This window comes from Teleopsis dalmanni, chromosome 2, assembly GCF_002237135.1.
Source record: "Teleopsis dalmanni isolate 2A chromosome 2, ASM223713v2, whole genome shotgun sequence".
NCBI classification, from domain to species: domain Eukaryota; kingdom Metazoa; phylum Arthropoda; class Insecta; order Diptera; family Diopsidae; genus Teleopsis; species Teleopsis dalmanni.
Window position 1 is genome coordinate 113,711,171 of NC_051847.1, and position 22,862 is coordinate 113,734,032.

A 22,862-nucleotide genomic window follows, 5' to 3' on the forward strand; every position below is an offset into this window, starting at 1 on the left:
TATCAACAACGGAAATGGGACCTATTCTAACTTCTGAACTATTGCAAATAGAGAAAAAATAAATACACCAAATTAAAGCCGATATAATGTGACAATAAAATGAATTAGTCCATCACGGTCAACTGTTGTAATTGATAAAATAGTCAAAATCGTAAGGATATACATATACTTCATTACCCGGAATTAAGTTGCATAAATTCTAAAATCTCAGTTTATGCTTCTTCAAGTGTTGGAGTTCATTCATGTTGGTTTTTACTGTAATAAGGACATTGTATTTTATTGACGAACTTATATAGCTAATATAGCTCATCAGTTCAATTCAGTGGTAGTCGCCTTTAGCCCTACCCTGAATATTTACCTGGAATCAACGTATTTCTGAGTTACAAGAATTTGGAGACACAATTAATTATGAGTTTTTTTCCTTCAAACATTTGCATTTAATCGAAAAAGATTAATCAAAAATCTATAAAATCATAAGCTTCATTCTATACGTATTATAACCAATGCATAGAGTGAAGTGAATCACTCTATGCACTCATTGAATTAGTGCCTTTACCTATTCAAAACCATTATGTGCTATGAAAAAGTGTATTACGTAGTTCCTCAACAAATGAAAAATAAACTTATGGTTGAAAAACAATTCATCTAATCGATATTGTTGCATGGTGTACAAGGCCACCAGTCCAACCTTACCTAACCCAACTGCATGAAGCGATGTGTTTATGATTTTAGGCGATTTGATATTGACAAACACATAAATACTTGTGTCTACCTGTTCTTCTTTGGATTAATATCTATTAAGATGCTGTGAAATACTTTTTGAATTGTGTTCAGTGATCGAGATCAGACAGAGCCCTGCAATTTTTATCTCTAGATTTAACTGTATCACACTACAAAATTTTTTTTCATCTATTCGGTCAGACCTTGGAGCCCACTATCAAGCACAAATAGGATTGTAGCTAACACAGCATTTTGCAACTATATAAATTTAGTAGTTTTGTGTTCGTAAAAATGGATTCCTAAACCACTTAATCGAACTGCATGATATTTATACAAGGTTATCTCTATAGAATGAGCCCAAATGTAGACTATTACATTTTTACCTAGGATAAATATTAAGGATAATCACATATAAGTAATAGGTACCTCTAGCTCAAAAAGTACCCGGATTTTGTAAATAAAACACAGAAATTTAAATTTTATTCCAAATTTATTTTATCTCCTTCAACGCTTAACCCAATCTTCCATACACTTTTCATAAGCCCGTGCAGATATGGCTTTTAGTTCCTTCAGCGAATTCTTTTTTACCGATTCAATCTACTCAAAACGTTTACCACGAAGGGGCAATTTAAGTTTCGGGAACAGGAAAAAGTCGCACGGCGCCAAATCTGGCGAATATGGTACCTGAGCGATGACAGTGGTGCCGTATTAGGTCAAAAAATCGCGTATAACAAGAATTTTCCATAGTAAAAATCGCTAAATGCACTTGAGGTAGTCGCACATTAACAGCTGTTGTAAACAAACTAATTGACAGATGGCGCTCAAATTTGTACCATATGTCAAGAAGGGGTGTACCAACATAACAAAAAAAAGGTCCATTATTGAAAAAGGTCCATTATTTAAGGAATAGTTAACAAACAACAAAATCCGGATACTTTTTGAGCAGAAAGTAGTTACTATATAAAAGTGCAGACATATACTATAATATTTTTTTGTGTACGGTAAATATTTAATTTAGATATTTAATGGCACATTAAATACATTTTTTCAATAGACGCGTCAAGGGATATATAGGTAAAATGTTCTTACTTTAGGAGCTCCCATATAAAGTGTCGTCAAATTTGTCAGTGTGTCGCGTTTGGGGGTGTTAGTAATCAATTAATATGTTAATTAATACCGACGAGGTTGCAAATAATTAAACTGAAGTCATCAATTTCTTAGATATTTCTGATGTTACGTCGCATAAATTGTTACTACAGGTTACAGCGTCTATTATTCTTTAACGTAATATTAATCCACCTAAACTAGGCTCAAGTGATATTAAAGCAACAATTCTTAATAGAGAACCATACCTAAGTTATAAACCAACTCAACCGATGTATTAAAGTATGTACATACATATATATATATATCGTTGTTCTATTGAATTCAAAGTTGATCCTCAAATTTTAACAAATTTTTGAATGAAATCATTTTTTTTTCTGTGAGACTTTGTAACGCAAACAGGATAAAGATTGTTAATATTCAAAAAAAGACTATAGTGTAAGTATAAGCACACAAACCTTAAACCACTATTCTAAACTTTGCCATTAATTTGAAACCACAAACAATTTTTGAATATACCTATACAACATTTCATTCGAATTTCGAATAGAAAATAAAAATAAATGGTGTAGAAGTCTTTAACGTCTCTATTTGTTAGTGTCTCTATTTGTTAATAAATATAAAATAATTACTCAGGTTAGTAACGATACTAGATAAGGTTAAACCTCTATGTAGATTTTGTAGTCTGCATTTTAACGTATATAAGAATAAGAAGTACTTAAATCTTTACTCCTGAGATAAAGCCACCAAGCATTTTTACAAAAAATTTTCGAAGCCAGTTTTTAGACCAAACTTTGGATTTTGAACCTAGAGTCTGTGGGCTGTAGTTCTTCTATACATGTAAGGTGGTATTAAAACGTTGACCACTACCGCTATAAATACTACAAAAACGTAAAAATTTATTTTTGTTAATGTGATTTATTTTTATTTATAAACATCAGCAACGTTAAATAAAGTAGTCGAATATTATACTATTAAAGTATACACCAAATACTAAGTTAAATATGTAGGTATCAACTATTCGCTGTGTAGCAGGGCCTAGGACTATCATACATGTTAAAAGTTTTTAACATGGAAAGCTCGCGGTTACCTAAAATCTTAGCTATATCTCTACTGCAAGAAAAGAGCCACTTTTTTAAAACGTGGGCGAAACGCTGATATTCGACAACATACATTCGTGGAAGCAGTGGCAGCAAAATGTATTAGTAAAAATCGGTACTGCGTTTAGAGAAAAGTTCGTAGCAGAAAGTCGACAAAGCTTAACTCGCGTTTTACACAGACAACTTAATTTTGACTTTTTTTTTTTTTTTTTTTTTCAAAAGAAGGATTGGGAAGTAGTCTCCGCGTCACTGCATCCTCGAGGATTATTGTGACATACCCACTTCAGTTCCATAGACGAGTAGCAGTTAAGAATGTCAGTATGTCCTTTGGAGAGATGTTGCCTAATTCCGTTATAAGCGGATAGGCAATGGATAAGTAGCGAAGTCTGAGTCTTGCAAGACTATCACAGTGACACAATAAGTGTTCTGCTGTTTCCTCTTCTTCGTAACAAAGTCTACAGCTATCGTCTCCAGTAATACCTAGATTCAATAAATGTTTTTTAACTCCGCAGTGTCCATTTAGAAAACCTGTGACAAGTCGGATGCCACTTCTGTTCAGCGTAAGTAGCTCCCTAGTTCTGGCTTTTGATCGAAACGGTATGGATTCTTTTGCTTGTCTGCAGGTAATTGTATTATCCCAATCATTCTGAACTGCTCTTTCCAGCCATTCATTAGTTTTAAGTTTGAAAAATCTCCACGAAGGACCGCAGAATGGTTGTGGCCCAATATAGTATGAGGCCGCCCCTTTTCTCGCTAGTTCATCTGCTTTTTCGTTTCCCTCAAAACCGCTGTGCCCTGGAATCCATATTAAGTGGACTCTGTTCCTTTCAGCAAGGTCTTTGAGAAGTAGAAGGCATTCCCACACTATTTTTGAGGTTACTTGAGGTGAGCGTAGTGCCAGGAGTGCCGATTTACTGTCAGAAAAGATATATATGTTTTTCCCTGAAAAACTGAGTTTTCTTTATTCATACTCGCAAATATTTCCTCTTTACTCCATATACTCCCGCCCCCCCCTCCTTCCATCGTTTTGGAGCCATCCGTGTACCACAGATGGTAGTCTCCAGCGAATGGAGGTATGTTCCGTTCCCATTCATTGCTGTCTGGTATTAGTATTAGGAACTTTTGGTGAAAGTTGAATGTAGGTAAGCAAATGTCAGATATGGTGATATTTAGTCCTTCCTCTCTTTGCATTTCCCTACCTAACAGGGAGTTATCGAGTAGTCTTGTTGATTGATTGGTAGTCAACTGTAGCTTGGCCATAAAAGTCATTGCTTCCTTTTTGACTAGTAGGTGAAGTGGGGGGAGCCCCAATGCAACCTCTAGGGCTGCTGTCGGGGTAGTTCTCATCGCTCCACTTGTTATTATGCAGGCTAATCTATGCAGCTTACGAAGTTTATCTATTACAGTCTTCTGTTGTGCTTTTTTGTACCAGATAGCTGACCCATAAGTTACAATTGGTCTGGCAACAGATGTGTACATCCAAAGGCTGAGTTTAAATTTAATTTTGACTTAGGCAACAACAATAACTTCGCCGAACGTTTCAGTGCTGAAGCAATTGGATATATTTTCAAAACTCGAAGAGAACTGCTGAAGCTCAAATGCGCTCCCTATATTAACTCGTCAGACACGAAATGCACACTATGCAATAGTGGAGAAAAGGAAGATGTAATACATTTTCTTAGTAAATGTCCAATTTTAATGGAGCTACAGATACATTATTATGGAAAACATACGTGAGATATGAACGAGTTAATGAGGTTGCTAAATGATGAAACCTGGCATATGTTATCGATCTATGTGAAAACGGCAATTCGGTGTAGAGAAAATATTATATTAGAAACTTTCTAACACTCATAGGCTGAAGTTCTTAATGTGTTACTGCAATGAACAAACACAAATCCAAACCTCCGATAATCGTATAAGGAAAAATTAGAAACTATTTATGTCAATTAAGTTAGGTTTTACTTATTTTATAAAGTTAATTTTGTAAATGTAAATATTACCTATATATAATAAAGAAGAATACTTCTACTACTACTACTACTACTACTACTACTACTACTACTACTACTACTAAATAGATACCTATCGCGCAAAAAGTAAGTCTAGACAGTGAAATCTTTTCAACCAAATTGTTTCAGTACTATTAACTGAAAGGCCAATTCGTAAAAGATTTACATGATCTCTTTGCTGTTGAAGATATCTTTCATCTATTTATTGTATCTATTCTCTATCTCCTACGCGGTAGGTACCTTGAAGTGGTGCAGGGGCTTAGCTGCAACTCGGACTATAAATATGAATGTTCGCAATCACCTGGCATTTGTCAGATAACTGAAAATATTCATCGTTTCTAGAACGAGGTGTACAACCAAGATCTACCTTTAGGTTTTGAGGTAGTTTTGTGTTGTCATGTAGTCTATGTTTTCATGTAGTTGTGTTTGTGTTATTTTATGTAGTAGCCGTAGTAGTTGTAGTAGTAGTAGTAGTAGTTTCATGTGTAGTAGTAGTTTTCTTGTGTAATTTTATGTATGCTGACTGACGTGATCCGAATGGCTACTGTAACATCCAAGCGTCTCGGGGAGTAGATGAGTCTTTCCATTTTGGTGCTATTCATTAAGTTCGTCAGTCAATCGATCGGCCTTTAATGGAAGTGTAGTTGTTTGTAGGATCGATGACCCCAAAGAAGTTAGGTCATGTCTCTGCTGGTTTTGAGGTCGCCAGCAACTAGGCGGGGTGAAGGAAAACACCCTGGATTTGATTTAAGGTATGAAACAATTTGTAGTTTTTATTCCTAGTATAAAATTTTTAAATTAGGATGTATTGTGTGCTATGTATGAATGAGACCCGCACAACTCCCCAATCTACGGTGGAACAGGTATGCCTGTAGGAACTTGGTCGCGAGTGTGACGACCTTAATAGCGAAATGTGGATACCAGGCGACTTCCGCTTTCAATTTGTCTTCTGTCGGTAAATGGGATCTGCTAACGGCGACTTTATACTTCCCTAATACTCGTGGGATATCTTATGGATACATTTAATATACAAACTAAAGGCGATGATGTTACCCTTATCGCATCAAACACTACTGCTGTCGGGCAGGTAATAAACAACGACCAGTCGACTGTTGTGTCACAGGTCAGTGAACCTTTTGTAGATGGTGCTGTTGCAAAACTAAAAACCCTGTGGAAAATGTTGTTTTTCCGCAGTACACTGATGCTAGCAGCACAGAAACTGAAGGGTCTGATGCTGCCTCTATTGACATTGATGAAGTCCGTCTTTGTTCCGAACAGTTAGGTGCTACCGTTGTCAATGTCAGCATGAAAGGGATCAGTTTACATGACCAGAAGGGTTTTGTAAAACTGAACTCAATGCAGAAGAGGAGGTTCAAGGCTTATAAGAGCCAGGGACAAACCTGTTTCATATGGAATTTCTGTCACCAGAGCAGATTAAGAGCTCTTCTCTAAATTCAGTTCTAGATTTTGTTCACAAAGCTTTAAAGAAACTTGTGTAATCAATAGTGAAATTGGTACAATAGGACTCTTCTGGCCGCAGTACCGGCTATTGGGCAATTTTCACGTCTACACTTTTAATAATAATAATAATAATCTATTCTCTATAATATTTTATTTGATATAGAGTACATTATGATATGTTACTGACAAAATTGAGAACTAGAAAGTGTCTAGCAAAAGCTAATCAAACCACGCGTAAGTTATGCTAAGATTTGCATTATTGCGATAAATGTGGTGGTGTCGTATGTAAGTTGATTCCTATAAGAGGAACCATAAGAACAACATTGTTCATCAAGTAAACAAAGAATGCTGTGTACAGATTGACAATAGTGATCATAACTGAATCAGCATAAATAGTAAGTTTACTTCAGCGCACTTGAAATAGTGTAAACAAGAAGTTGTCGTATATCATGTGTGTATATGGTGGTATGGTACATCGCACTAGGCCAATAACTCTGCCTTGTGATATACTCACATTAATCAAAAGGATATTAGATATCTCGTCACTAATATTGACATAGAAGTAGTGATCACCTAAGTATGACTCAAGTAAAAGAAAGAAAAGCCTGGATGTCAAACGCGGTCAAAAAATAGCATATTGCAATTTCAAAAAGTTACCTGAACAATATAATTGTATTTACAATCCCATAACACTCTAGTAACTCTATGGTTCCATTTTTGTACCGAATTCCAAACTGTAATTGTGACATGCATTGCATTTTTTTTAATCCATTTTTAATCCATAAGTGGTTGAGACTGTTACCAACAAATTGATTGGACGATGGGCGATTTAACTTATGGTAATTAGGTATTCTCGCTTGCCAAACAAGGTTTGGTTATTTCGACACGTTTTTATAAAATCAGAAATAATTTAGTCCTAAATTGAACTAAGTACTGTAGTATAGTATAGTAATCATTTTTATGAGTAACATTTTATTACTTTAGCATCAACTGAATCGCAGTCTCCTCCTGGACTTTTTGTTATAAAGTTTCTTAATTTATAATTGAACTTACCTGAGTGGTAGAGGTGTTTAATATAAATATCCATTTGGCATAGACATTGCAGAAATGAAAAGTTTTCTTCTTCCTGCTTCAGACTGGAAAAGAAGCTGTGATGATGAAACATAAGTTCTAAATATTTAGCAAAGCTTTCAGTTGTATGCTTATCTGATCTGTACCATTTGTTACTACCATTTTCAGTTGAAATGTTTCTTTGAGTCGGTCCATAGACTATTTTCTTTGTCTTTAAGAGTACTGATACTGTTTCTTTTATACTTTTCATACATTCTTTGACAGCTTTATGAAAATTCATATCTATAACGACTTAGTTGTCATTCTCTGTGAAGTCTTCTTTCATTTTTATTAGTACATATTCTAAATTCAAGATACTGAATTCATAAATAATTAATTGATTTTATTGTTGCTGGTAGTAGGTGTGATTATAATTATAATTTAAAATTATATATTATAATTTAAAATTATATATTATAATTTAAAATTATATATTATAATTATAATAATAATGAATATATCAGTGACGACGCGTGCCCTATCTGAAAGGGTGTGCGGCTTTTCTACAATGTTGTTTTTACATGTACCGCTTAAATCAAAAATGACATATTGATATAGATCAGACGCTTAATTAACAATAATTATATTACATTAGGCAACAATATATTTAAAATCAGGGACCGTAACAGTTATCATTAAAAAATAAAAATCACCTTATAACTGTTATCATAACTGTTAACTTATTAAAAAAAAACTCAAAAACTAATAATTAAATTCGTTTTATATTATATTCCTCAAAAATAATTATTTTATGTGCCTTTTCTTTTTTCGCGCAGAAATAACTCTTAAAATTATGCTTTTTATTTAAAAACACTCAAATAACTGTTACTTTTCCGTTATAGGTATATATAAAAATCATGAATAACTGGCACTGGCCTGTCGAATATTTTTAAAATGAAAATATAAAATGCATTTTTCATACAAGGTAGTTGTTTTTGTAATTTCATACAAAATGTTCTTTGCCTTAAATAAGAATGTAGAAAACTTTTTTTGTCATTGCTTTTTTCTCTAAATTTTTGAAATAATTATTTTCGGTCCCTAATCATTATTGAATTTTGGCTTTTTATAAAATTTTTATACTTGAACATTTTTAAGATGGATATATCATCGAACTGATATATTAAACATATATTGTAATGAACCTTTTTACGTTGAAGCTGTCTAGAGCTGGGACAGTTCAGCCACAGCCAGGGTCCTTACAAGAAAATTTATTTTTACACTCGACTCTTGTTCAATTTTCTTCTTTATTAAGCGTAGAATTGATAAACAATTAGTTATATCTTAATTTAAAAAAAAAACTATCATTAATTTATACAATATTATATTAGTATCCTTAATTAATAATTATATCCTAATTCTCAACAAAACTATCATTAATTTTACACACTATTCTATTAGTATGGAATTCAAAGTACAGTACAGAGTTCAAAACACAGTATAATGTTCTTGACGTAGCTTGGATTTCAACGCACGGTATAATATTCTTGGCGTAGCTTGGATTTCAACACGCGATATAGATTTTCAGCATGGGTTGCAAAACACAGTCTAGTCAGTTTTCTAGAAAGTTTTATATAATAAAAATACATAAAAATATTTATTAAATTAATTTTTTTTGTTCCTGTTGAAGGAGGAAAAAACACAACTTTAGGTAATAATAAGAAGAATTAAACAATAAAACCCAATATATGAACTAAATTATAGAAACCTATATGCCTATATTTTAATACCACACTTATTTTAAACTCCTGGTTTATTAAAAAAGTTCTTTTTTTTTATGTTTGGGAGAGAGATATACTTTTTTAAAAGTGCTTCCACGAAGTAAGATAACAAACACATCTAAATTTCCTACCAAGTCCTCTGAGCACAGCTATGTATTTGACGTCGTGCAATTGTAATTTGATGTTAAAGTCCTAATTAAATAAAAATTAACAAACTAACAAATTAAATTAGCAAACATAGTAAATTAACAAAATTCCAACTTCGAACATAAGATCAAGTATGAGTTTGAGTCAGTTGGTTAATGAACACTGACTGTGAGCTTCATAAATGGCAGGGCACAAGTTCAACCATTGGCAGTTGCAGTCTTAAAAAATTATTTACGAATAATTAAATAAAAGGAATAATTCCAAGACCAGTGAGATGTTTATTTGACAATATTCGAAACAGTTGTATGGTCAGCCAAAAATTTAATTGAATAAATAAATAATACAATTTTATTGTTGTAACTTTACTAATCTTCAAAATACCTAATATTCAAAAATCGAAAACAATAGTTTACATTAAGAATTTAGTTTATTTTGTCAAAAGGGACGTTAATTTGTTTAATTTTTTATCTTATCGATTATACAGAACAAATAATTGGAAATAACAAATGAAAACTAAATAAATTATACTAAAACATGTACCTATACTAAAATATGCAGCCAAGTAGCTCTAAAGTCTTTAGCAAACTCTTTATTCTAGTCAAAGTTGGACTGGGAATGCTTTCAAGTTCTGGATACGCTAGCATCGAGGAACTATGTTAGTCTTATGTGCGTACTGAGACATGAAGAGCATGAGGGCAATGAGCAGCCTCCCTAACAAAAAGGGGTGCAAAAGGCTACTCCTTTTATTGGACCAGAATCCTTCTGCGGGCTAACAAATAACTTCACAAATAACTTATTATGTAAACGGAAGAAACAAAATCTACTTAAACACTGCGGAGCCCAAACAGGCATGCGGAAGTCTAGAAGATTCATTGATCCTGAACACATCAAAGTTGATGCTATCCTTGGCCTTAGCAGAAACGACATTAAAATCTACACTATACTTCTTACAGGACACTGTAGACTTAATTACCACACGAAGATTATAAGTGTAGTAGAAAGTGATTTCTGTCGACTCTGTCGACAAGAATGAGGAGAATGACACATTAGAACATATTCTATGCAAGTGCCCAGCAGCGGCAAGACGTAGATTAGACTACCTTGAAGGCGGGATCTAAGTCTCAAATCAAATAGGTAAAATTAAGCCCACAGCTATTACGAGATTTATAAATAGTCTAGAATTGTTTTAATTGGGCCTTTAAACGCTTTTTATATGATTATTCTGATTTTTTTTATTCTAAATAATTTTTAATACTTATTTTTAACTGTTTTTGCTGTTTGAGGGTGAGAAAAATAAACAATTTTTTGAAGAACACGAACGGACGGTGAATTGCTTATTCTTGTTTTTAGTCTGAACTTTAAACTCGGTTCGGTTTTTACGTGAAAGATAGAAATAGAGCTGCAGAAACACTTGACTTCATATTTTCAAAATTAATGGATAATGTCTTACTTATATGTATGTATATACAGTGATGAACATAATTATTGGCACAGCAAGTATACTGAACTTTAACACTGTTTTTACGTTGATGCAGCGATTTCAAATTAACAAAAAATTTTCTTAGGTAAAATACTTAATTTTCAATTAAATTCATTTTATTTCATAATAATATCTCTTATATATAATTTATTAAAATTAAAAAAGCAAATAAAGTACTAAATTAAGCTGAACAAAACAATTATTTTGTTTTATTTTGAGGTTTAAAGCACCATCTACCATTAAAATATCAAACTTTATACCAATTAATAAAAAATTGACTCATTTTTAGCAAAGACAAAAACCATAATTATATAAACATAGCGCATTGAAATTCGTTTGTTGTTCGAACGACACAACAAAAAAGCTTCCGCGTTGATTGCAGCAAAAATTATACTTAAAAATTATAGTATTTAATATTTTTGCCAGTGAACATTCACAATTGACTAATTTTTGAATTTGAATGTACTAAAACTGAAGACGAATCGTTACTCGATATATAATTTTTTATAACTTTCAGAAGAACTTCAATATTTTTATTATAATACGGTCTTTGACGTCTTTATAATATTACAGTCTCAAACGTCTTTGTAATATTATGGTCTATGAAATAAGTTTTTGTCAATTCTGATGGAGAGTTTAAAGGAAATTTCCACAATGATTAAACAAAATTTTTTTATCTTATTGTAGAATCAAAAAAGTTAAACATTTATTTTTTATCATATTGTACTGTCACTAGACAGAACTACTTTAAAAAGTTAAAATTATCAACTTTTTTCATTATAAATGTAATATTTTAAAATAAAATATACTTCATATATAAAATGAGATAATAACATATATCAGAACCTTTCATCTACCATAATTATCTAACATCATTTCGGTATTCTTTTAGTTTGTTCTTATTCTTTGTGAACCTTATAGCTAGCTATCGCTCTTACACCTTTAGCATTTCCATGCATTTTAAAATGCACACACACTACCCCCAACGAACGAGAAAAACTAGAAGTTTTTCAGTTATCAAAACCCATAGAATTAAATACTTGTCCGCGGAATACTAAAAAAATAATTAATGAAAAGTTTTGTGAAAATTAAGTCAAAATAAATTCAATAATTGTAAAAACATTTCTTAAAATCTGTGCGAATAAAAATATGTATATTTTAACTGTGTTTGCTTTAAATTTCGTTTATAATTTTAAAGGTAAAATATATAGAAAAATTCTGTGTGTATATTAAGTTCATGAAATACATGAATAATACATACACATAAACAAGAAAATTTGTGTTTTTCAAATACAAGTTGCTTAATGTCTAAGCAATCTCTAATAACGCATAACTATTGTGTTTGACCTAATAATTAGATGTAAATATAAATATAATAAGTGCAAATTTAAAATAATTTTTTAAGTATCGTTGACGATGAAAAGTTAGTGTTGCATTTGGCACATCAGTGTGTGTGTTTGTGTGTATGTGTGAAGGGAGGTAGCCTTTAAATTTATGGGGCATTTTTTATGCTTATTCTTATCATATAGTGGAGCATTTGTGAGCTTTTGTGTTCGTTTTTTTTTGTCGTTGCCTTAATTTATGTACGAAAGAAAATTAGGACTACATGTCTAAATAAGAAAATGTAAAAAATATGCGTCGGGATCACAACATAATAATTCATACAGATATCTTACATAAACGCACTAAAAGTGGTTATTAGAAAAATGTTTGAGAAAATGTGCGAAGTCCTTGTTGCTCATGACAAGGTGTATTTGGTGTCGTGTTAATGGGTGGTGGCACTTTCCACAGTCAAGCAAAGGCAGTAACGAAACACATTCATGTGTAATTAAATTTCTCGCATAGAAACTAAAATGTCTTCACTGGTGCAAAAATCGAATTAGAGCAAATTTGTTGGTCACTAAATGTAATTTTGTTCTTGAAGCACAAAAGTTAATCTAGAAAAGAAATGTTTAAAATAAATACTAACGTTCGTTAAAAATAAATCTATGTTTATGCAACGAAAGATTTCAATGTAATATATTTATTTTTTTTATTATGGTTTTTGTTTTCATAAATATCGCAAAAATATAATTAAAATGTATAACATAAAGTAAAAAGCGTTGCAATTTATTAACGACAAAAATTGAAACAAAATTTTTGGGATTTTTATCCCAGTAGGTCACACTTAACCTACTATATTTAATAAAACTGTTATAATTCGTACAATGTTAATGTAAATTGTTATAAAGTATTATTTTTCAATTAAAGAAATAAGAAATATTTTAAAAAAAGTAAAATATTGTGGTCAATAATAATATGATGATTTTCAGATGTTTTTGCTGGCAGTTCAGTTATTGTACCTGGAGGACACTGTCGTGACTATAATGGCAAATTATACGAAACAGGCATGCATTATTTGCCTGGTCCAGATTCATGTCGGTTGTGTATTTGCGATAGTGGCTTGCCCAAAGCATGTAAAATGGTGCTCTGCGAAGCTTTCAGCAAATGTAAATCATTTCAAACAGTGGGCAGTGGAAACAATTGCTGTGAGGTTATTTGCTTAGATGACCAGTTCACCGATGGAAGTACAGATTTTGGTATTTGACTGGTAGCCAGTGGCATAACAGCCACTCTGTCACTATCGCTGCTATTTTTCCTAGTCAATCGCTTACGACAACGTAAAATACGCGCGCGTGAAAGTCGTCAAAATACGGAAGAGCAACGCAGCATTGTAGGCAGCATAGGGTAAGTTATAACATTTTATTACAATTATAAAGTATATTTTTTTATAAAATAGTTGTAATTTTTTAAAGATATATCGCTGGTAACATGGGTTATATGGAAGGTAATCTCAGTGGTGTGGACTATACCTATGCTGGAGGCACTGCACATTATCCATTATGGAAGCCGCCAAGTGGATATTTTCCACGAGGTGAAGCCCCGCCACCATATGAAGAAGCAGTCGCTGTTTCACAAGCTGAAACATTAAGCACGCAATGTAATGCTAACGCTCCCATAGCATCAACCACGCAACGCGCTTTGGGTATAAATTCTGTTGAAGCCACAAACAACGATATACGTCGCAATAATCCTCCGCAGCAAGCAAATGTCCAATCACAACATGCACTACAGTTGCATCACCCACCGAGCACAACACAATCAATACAGCACGTTGGTGCGTTGCACTCACCACATCAACAATCAAATCAAATAACTCAAAGCACCACCAATTTAATAAATATAAACATTAACAGTGGCGGCAACGTCACCACAATAGCCACTGGAGAAAATCATCAGCCACCGTTTAGGTGATCATACACTTCATGGTTGTTTAAGTTTCGTATTTTTTATTATTTTCACTTCATTTCCTTCTGCTTTGTATTTGTTTACATACATATGTATGCATTAAAAAAAAATATTTAGTAAAATAACTATTAACTATTGACTTTCCTTATTTTCAGTTTGCAAAATGAGAATATTAATATGTTGAACGCCACGCAAGAACAACAACATTTACAACAACAAAATCAATTAATTAATGGCAACAACATGGCAGGACGGTTGCATTTGACGCCTAATAATTCAATTTGTGTGCAAACCATAACTGCTGCACAGCAACAGAACCAAATGGTTGTTGCAACTCCAACTACAAATACCGCAAAAATGCTGCAACATTCCGTAACACCTCAGCAAACACTACATCCAACTCATCACCAAACACATCCGCAACAATCAAGTAATTGTCAGCTTCAAATACCTACGCCGGAATGCAATTATAAAAATTGTCATCTAAATATCAGCGCTAGTATCAATAATGCAACACAGCAACGACACTTGCAACGCACAACTATGCCTCTGCATACTGCACAAGACATATTGCAACAGTATGTGACTGTGGCTGATGTGGATATTAAGAGAGGCGTTAGCGGTTATCATTCTTTGTCAAACAATGGTCCAAATACGAGTTACAATACTAACAGCAACGAACTTGATTTGATAACCTCACCAACTCAATTCTCTAATAATGCGATACATACACATTTAGCAGGCTCTGTGTCCACACATGCCATCGATGTAATACCTGTTGTTAATGGCGAAATAGCAACAATTTCAACATCTAATAATGCCCTTACCCAGACAGTATTAAATGTGCCCATTGCGAGTGGACATCACACTCTACCCAATCAGCACACAAATTCACAAATTGTAAAAAATATGGAAACTAACAGTATTAATATGAATGGCAGCAAAACGCCATCAACTTCTAGACGTTACCATCGGACAATTCCACGTTATTTTGCAATCGCAGATCCATTAAGTGCCAAAGAGTCGAGTAGCGAAAAAATAAAAACTGAAACTAAAAATACGACTACGACTACGACGATAAACACTGGCGGTAGTTCGACTACTATTAAAAAACCCACATGTCAGTGTCCGATACAACATGTGCCAATGTCGTATATGGGTTCTAATCAAATAAATAATGCTCAAAATGTTTCCAATACAGCTTTTCTATCTGCTTTAAGCACTAAATTAACTTCATCCGCTTCATCATCGAGCTCAACACATTCGGCACGTTCTTTAGGTTATGCGCAGCGCGCTAAATCATCCTCAAATATTCAGCAATTATCAAACGATACTATTGGTGTAGGCAATAGTAATTGTGGCACTATAAAACGCAATTCACAAAACTCATCTTTAACCGCTTCACCATACTGTAATCATGAACCTAGAATAGCAACTATTTCAAAACAAGTTGGTGATATTGGCCCAAATTTAAATAATGCACATCATCACAGCACGCGTACTCAAATCGAACATCATGAGAAAACATCTTTACATCAGGATGACGCCCCAATGGTTTTAGGGCGTGTTCATAAAAAATCTAACAATGATCGTTTACGCAGTTCAAGCAGTGGCAGTGGCAGTGGCCGTACCGCGACTGAAAGTAATGCTTCTGCTCCAACATATTTGAATGGCAAGGTAAGTAGCTAGTGTTCGTTCATATATATTTTGTTATAAATTAAAAAATGTTTCAAATTTTTTAATAACGGTATTAAATGAATTTTCTTAGGTTGATGCATATCTAACTTTTATACAACCACAACAGTTACATAGTTCCACTCAACAACTAGATGAAGTAAATCCTGCTTTACCACCGAAGCTACATAAAAGTTTAATGAATTTAAAAGCACCATCAACGAACATTGCGAAATTACAAGCCAATACCATAACGTCAATGCCAATACCTGTTCCAACGCCTGTTCCAATGTCAGCAACTAAAAGTGCAATTACTGCACCCATATATAAAAGAATCGAGACAGACAATTCAAGCCTTTGCACAACCACATCAGCAAACTCTTCTACTTCCACCACATCTGTGCAAACGATTTATACATTTAGCAAATTATCTGCACGTAAGGACAACGAAACTAATAAAAATAATCCGCCTTCCTTAACATTACCTTTATCACCTGCGGCCAATGGGCATACAACACACAGTTCTAATGTAGAAAAGTTTAATAAAATCAATTCATCCACCTTTTATCCTCTACAAAACAATCATGTGACTTACACGTTACCGAAAAATATAAATGGTAAAGTATCGCTCAATAGTACCATAGCTACTGTAATGCGTGATAAGGTGCCCTCGGTTATAAGTATACCCGTGTCCGGAACAAATACTAATAATAATATTGAGAACAATAATAGTTCTTCTACTGCCAATAACAGTGCCATAAGTGATAATTGCTCAACTCGCAATAGCTCACGGTACTCAAATCCAAATTCAAATCCAAATTCAAATCCAAACTCAAATTTAAATTCAAAATGTACTACACTGCCAAAAATCGTTTGTATTAAAAAAGAGGGAAGTATGTTAAAATCCAATCTAGTACCATCGAACACATCGACTACAGCATTCGCAACAACCATAACAAATTTGAATCAGTTGGCGGTTTCACAATGTAACATGCCCACCTATCCACAACAGTGTACAAATATCACAAACATTTCGAATGTCGCTAGTACTGTTGCTAATAATGATTCAAGTGGAAGTAAACATTTACCAGTTTGTACCACTTCCAAAAACTGTTTGAATCCAAAGGAACATTTTTTACCCAATGACACTAGTCTGGATGATGATTATTTAAGTGAATGTGAAAATTGTAAAATAGCACAAAGCGCGAAGTACTATTTAGATCCAGAAGTAACTGAAACCCCCCAAGAAACAATGACACTGCAGCGAAAGTCAATGGAGGAAAGTAAAGAAGAACAGGATCAAGCATACTACCGTATCTCACATACTTTACCTACGAATACCAAAAAAACTGCGTAAGTAAGAGATGTTTAAAAAAAAAAAGCTAAAACAATTGTGAATAATTTATATATTTATTTGTATATTAAAAAAAATAGACCAAACAAAAACAATAATCGTGAACCATGGTTTTCCACAATTCCCGCTAGCTCATCATCGGAAGAAGAAGTCAACGAATGAGATTTAACATTTTTGATATAAGATGAAGTCATTTTTGTTATTTCTTTAAATTTAAATCATGATGAAGAAGAAGATAAAATAAACAAATAATATACAACGTACTATATATTAGTATCGAAAATAATTATTTCTATATTACATCTTTATGTTAATTCAATTAAAAATATATATATAAATATAAATATATATATATATATATGCATAAATATATGTGTAACTGAAATTCTATACGATGATCAAACATGTATATATATAAACAATCACATAGATTTGTGTCATAAGATGTCAGCCAGCTTATATTCTCTTGGAGTAGGTAGCCAATGGTATCTGATGACAAAGTATTTATTAAATTTCATATATATATATATATATATATATATATATATACATATTGGCATGTACAATACTTATATATTAAAGTTGTAGTACAATACAAATTTAAATGCTCAAAGCGAAATCAGAACCAAATAAATTGAAACCAAAATAAATTTAATTAAGATATTAATATAAAATCGGATATATATGTATATTAATGTTCATAAATTAGTTGTTTTATTTTAATGTAAAACTATAATATTTGTGTGCAATGTTGTAAAATAATAAATACTTAGAAAATTAAGTAAATAGAAAAAAATAAATAAAACAAAGTAATTTAAATTAAAATCTAAGAAATTAAAATTCACTGAAGCAGTTCTTAATTGAAACAGCTTTTAATTAAATAATGCACTAACTGTTCAATTACAGATATCTACTTCATAAAACACTTCTTAATATGTCTTAAGCATAGGGATTACTAGTTTTAGTTATTACAATATAAAATTTCAAATAATTTTATATTATTTTTGTTTTTGTTAACACTAAACACGGGTACATGATTCAAATAACAAAAAAAAAAATGAAATAGTTGCCAATTTGTACTATATCCGTTAATGCCATAACAATTATATATATAATTCTATAAATTATGTATATAATTCTATAAATTCTATATAAATTAATATAAATAAAGTATACAGATGATTATGAAAAAAAATAGACATTTAACTATAAAAGCCACGTAATTTTCTTTTAAATAAATATGTGTATTTATGCTAAAGATAATATAAATTGTTTCAGGAAATCATAAGTATTACAATAATGTTTATTATTGTCATATATATAATCTTTAATAAATACATTTTTTTGATGTATACCTGAATCACTATATGTATGTTAAGCTAATGGAGCATCAAAGTATTTCTTTACGGATTAGAATGTGAATATCTCTTAACTGTCATTGAATTGTTGATTATATTCATTTAAAAAGATATAATAATATATTTGAATTAATTATTTAATTAAATTAAATAATTTAATTAAAATTATAAAATAAAATCATTGTACTGAGAACGAAATAGTGTAATAAAGTTTTAAGTAATATTATTTTCATAATTTGAACAAATTGAATTCCCAAATAAGATTAATATAGTAGAAAGAGTTTCAGTTTTTAAAATTGAGCTTTATCCGCATTTAAAATCCTAAAATGATGTTTCGATTTTCCTATATATGTATATCGATATAATAAAATCTAAATATAAATCTTTAATGTTGTACAATAGTGAGAGTTATTTCAGATAGTCAAACATATTAGTAAATTTAATGTAATTAAAATATAAATTTTGGCAACATTATTAATTTTTTCTTATTTGATAAAAATAGCGTAAAATAGTTTATAATATTAGGAATGAACACATTTTACAAAAATATAATAAATAAATTTGCTTCAAATTTTTTCATTCTAAGGGTTATATACAAATGCAATATAATATATTTATTTGAACAAAAAAAAAACAAACTAAAAAAGTATTGTGTATTAATGTCAAAAAATAAAAAAATTTAACCATCATTCTTGTAAGAAATATGAAAACAATTTAATATTATAAGCATAGAAATAGTTTAGTTAATAAGACAAAAATTTAATTACAAAAATAATTATACTAATCAGATAACTTTTAAAAAAACCGAAGTAAACAATAAAATTCAAAAACAAAATTTACCACAGAGCAACAAAATTTTTTTGGATTATCATACGTAAATAAATATTTTATTTATAACAAAAGCAATTACCGAAAAAAAACATGTATCTTTCGTAATGAATATAAGCCATTTCATAATTATGTTTATGTTAATTATGTTTATTTTATTAAGAGAATTTACACAATTACTTCAAAGATAATTGCAATATATCTATAAGTGAATAAAGCTGTTATCTATAAAACTAAATGTTGGAATAAATCTCTTATAGCAATAAAGATATATTTAAAAATATTTAAATTAAGCACAACAAAATAAAAATTAAAAAAATGAAGTATTTCATTTAATTCAAAACCCTTTAGGTACAAATTTTGTTTATATTTATTGTATTTTCAATTAAATTTAATTTAAAAAGACTTGCTCAACACAATATTATGTTAAGTTGTATTTTAAAACTATCGAGTTCTCTTTCATCGAGTGTGTTAATGTTAAGATTAAACGCAATAGAAATATATAAACGCAAAGCGAAATATTTATAAAAAAATATAAGAAAATAAAATTAAAACTCGAAACAACCACTACGCAACGTGTTCTCACAATGTATAGATAAAAGATATAGTAAATAATTAAGACAATTAATGAAGGAAAAAATCAACCAAATGTTTTCTAAATATGAACTCAAAATTTTTGTTTATTAAAAAATTATTTACAAATGAAATTAGTTTTTTAATTAGTTTTTATTAAAAATATGGTCAAATTTAATTTTTTTTAGCACTGCTAAATAAATGATAAATAATTCGATTGAAACAAAGTTAGTAAAACTAAATATAAATTTAGATATTATTACTTAAAATCTGTGTTTAAAAGAATTATACAGAAATGATTATGAGACACATTGGAACTAATTGTATTTATGATTAAAAATAAATGAAATGAATAAAAATAGGATTGCGTTTTTATAAAGTATTTAATTAGATAATTATCTATTAAGTTTAATTATTATACAGTATATATAAACAGATAAGTTGGCTACATCAAATATGGCTTCTATAGTCGATTGATAATATCAAAATGAATACTATAAATTTATACCGAAATATAAATCGATGTCATTAACAGTGTCCAGCAGTTAACATGTAGATCTCAACATGTATTTGTTTATTTACTAAAAACTAAAAAAAAAAGAATGCATTAAAATTGTCGGTTCTTTAGTGTAACCAAAACTCACAGTTACATTGCTGAATATAAAATATACAATAATCTGTCCCATTGTATATATTTGTACTACACTAGACTGGTTAAATTTTAAGGTAAAAATTCCATTAAAACAGATAACTCTTTATGCGATCCATTCGAATACCACACAAAAGCTTGCTATATCACATTCATGACAATAGTTACAATTCAATGTTACTTCTTGATAGTTCAGCGGATTTTCCTAACTAAATTTTTGCGAATATTAAATTAAATACTCATTTTTAAACTTTGAAAATTAATCACGCATTTTAGCTATTTAGTAATTTAATGGGTTTATTAAAGAAGTAAGATTTTACATATATAATCCTTTGAGGGGCGTGCGCAAGCCACCACATCATTCTAACACACTTTCCTCATCATTCACGCGTTCACCCTTATGTGAACACCAACATACCAAACCTAACATCGCTGTTTATAAAACAATGGGAATACTATTATCACAGATAAGAATATATATATTGTATAAATATTTAATGTAAATTAATTCCAAACTGTTTTGAGATATATGAATACTTATCTTTTTTTAGTTTTTTTAAGTATTAAAAATATATACAGGCACAACTTATACTGCATACGTCTATAATCCGAAATTTATATGGCCTAAGAAAGATCGGCACTTGCAAAGGTGCAAAGCTTCATAAGTTACCAGTGTTTTTTTTATCACGTAAATAAAGATCTTATCTGATATATAAATTGTTATTTTTACTATTTCCCACATTCGTTTTAAGCAACTTGCTTAAATCATTAAATGATCAATTATTGCTTGATCATTAAAATCTGTGTTCGATATTCCCTACTCGTATATTCTTATTATCTCCAAAGCGATTTGGTTATCAATAAGAAGAGTATTTTTCAAACAAGTTATAACTTCTGGTGGAATTATTTTAGTCTAAACGCCTTACATACCTCTTTCTCATCGTTGATTAAATCGTGTCCTTAGTCTGTTGACAATCTTCTCGACAACTAGAAGTATCTCGATGGCGTCTTGGCTTTAAATATCTGTTCAGATATTCTGTTAAGATAGATATAATACAATTGATTTTTATTTTTAATGATATATAAATATCTTAAGTGTTACGAATGCTCTGCCAAAAACATAGGGATATAAAGGCATATAATTTGTCTCTGTTAAAGAAATTTATTTTATATGATTTAATTAAATAATATTAAAAACTTAAATTAAAAATATAAATTATTATTAAGCAACTATTGTTTATTAATATAGTTCATGATACCATTGCTACAATAGGGAATAGCAGTGTTTTCACTACGGAACACATTAATAGTATTTACACTAATAACAATTATGGTTGCGCTACTGCTGGTACTTACTCACCTCATAATAGGCAAACCTTATACCTTATAGGCCAATACAAAATTTCATCAAATATCAAATTTAAAATAATTTGGAAGATCTTGTGCATTGCATGCAGATAAAGTCAATCATATAATGTAGAAAAAAAAATACGAAAACAAAGTCTAACATATGCATCACCTGTGGAATAAGTGTTGTTGCTGTTTGTCTGGTCAGTCAGCACCAAAAAACTTCACTTCGTCTTTGGTTCCCTTGGTACACATAATGAGCTAGGAGCTAAATATACATTTGCTCTAATATCAGAGTTTTTTCGATATGATTTTGCCCAAACAAAATATGTTGTGTTCGCTATTGGTTTGATTGCTGACTCCAGTAACAAAATATGAGCGATCATACATGAAATAATAAGTTCGATAGTTTTTATGTTTGAACAGACATATTTACCTCATTCTCATCTTTTCAGAATTCATGATTTTTTAACAAAGTCTTTTTAAAAGGTATTTAAAAGTTTTCGTAAATACCCTCGATAATAAAAAATTTATTTAGACTAAAACTTTAAGATAGAAAATATTTATTAAACAAATTGTGCTCAACAAATCGAAGGGAGAGATTTTAAACTCTAAAAACGTTTACTCCTACAATTTTATCTTTAATTGAATGTTAAAATAAATACATAATCGTTAATTGGTATAATTTTACTGATTATACGGACAACTTCACTGATTTGAGTCAAAATATAATTTCAATTAAATATTCACAGTACATTAATAAATTGTATATTATTATTACCAAAACTGCAACTAGAGATAACAAAATCATAATAACGTTATCTGTACCACTACTATTAGTGATCGAAATTTTTACACGCCACGGCAACACTATTCAACTAATTTTCACTTTTTTATAGTTGGTAACGCAAATTGTCAACTTTCGCAGTCAAATATAAA

General features: G+C 30.7%; 1 pseudogene; it reads left to right on the forward strand.

The window, feature by feature from the left end:
* Window positions 1-13,164: 13,164 nt before the first annotated feature.
* On the forward strand, window positions 13,165-17,331 carry LOC119678862 (annotated as a pseudogene).
* The last annotated feature ends 5,531 nt before the right edge of the window (window positions 17,332-22,862 follow it).